The sequence below is a fragment of the Trichosurus vulpecula genome, chromosome 1 (assembly GCF_011100635.1).
Source record: "Trichosurus vulpecula isolate mTriVul1 chromosome 1, mTriVul1.pri, whole genome shotgun sequence".
Classification (NCBI taxonomy): domain Eukaryota; kingdom Metazoa; phylum Chordata; class Mammalia; order Diprotodontia; family Phalangeridae; genus Trichosurus; species Trichosurus vulpecula.
Window position 1 is genome coordinate 75,085,484 of NC_050573.1, and position 1,139 is coordinate 75,086,622.

Sequence of the window (1,139 nt, forward strand, 5' to 3'; positions counted from 1 at the left end):
TTGCTAAAAAAATCTACACAACCTGACTTCTAAGCTGTTCAAATTGACATTAAAACAATAATAGAGTTTTAGAATGCTTTTGATTTGGAATTTTAAGGTAAAATCCAACTTCTTGGTTTGGCATTTAAGACTCTCAGGAATCTGGTTTCAAACTACCTTTAACAAAATTAAATTTTCTTTTTGACAATGAACTTAAATCATCAACAAACATAGACATTTCCATGTACAAAAACAACGATGAGTCTCTTTTCACTCGGCCGGGACGGCGGCAGCATGGGTAAGTGCCGTGGTCTTCGTACTGCTCGAAAGCTCTGAAGCCACAGGAGAGACCAAAAGTGGCATGACAAACAATACAAGAAAGCTCATTTGGGCACTGCCTTGAAGGCCAACCCGTTTGGAGGAGCATCTCATGCCAAAGGGATTGTCTTGGAAAAAGTTGGTGTGGAAGCCAAACAGCCCAACTCTGCCATCAGGAAGTGTGTCAGAGTCCAGCTGATTAAGAATGGCAAAAAAATCACTGCCTTTGTTCCCAATGATGGCTGCTTGAACTTTATTGAGGAAAATGATGAAGTTTTGGTTGCTGGATTTGGTCGAAAAGGTCATGCTGTTGGTGATATTCCTGGAGTCTGATTCAAGGTTGTGAAAGTTGCAAATGTTTCTCTTCTGGCCTTGTACAAAGGCAAGAAGGAAAGACCAAGATCATAAAAATGGTATGATGTTTTTGTCATAGTAAAAAAGTTTTCATGTAAAAAAAAAAACGGTGACCCGAAAAAGAGGATTGAAAAACTATGAACTTGTATATATCATTTTAAGAAAAAAGAAATATTTAAAAAATTTAACAAAGTAGCAACAAAATTCCCCATTCATTTGTGCTCCCTTCTTTTTTCCCTTGGGTGCGTTTAAAAAATGTTTTCTTGATGCTCTTTTCCCCTCTTTCTTATCACTACTTCCTAACCTGTCCCCTTCCAAAAAGAAGGCGTCTCTTGTAACACATATGCACAGTCAAGAAAAACAAACCAGCCATGCTTCCTTTTTTGTCTTTAGTTAATCACCTCTCTGCTAAGGGCTGGGAGGTTTGGTTCATCTGCTTGTTTTACTCTGCAGCAGTGCACATAAGCCTTTCCATGTCTCTTTGAATA

At 38.4% G+C, this 1,139-nt stretch overlaps 1 pseudogene; it reads left to right on the forward strand.

Moving 5' to 3' along the window:
- Window positions 1–264: 264 nt before the first annotated feature.
- On the forward strand, window positions 265–705 carry LOC118833425 (annotated as a pseudogene).
- The last annotated feature ends 434 nt before the right edge of the window (window positions 706–1,139 follow it).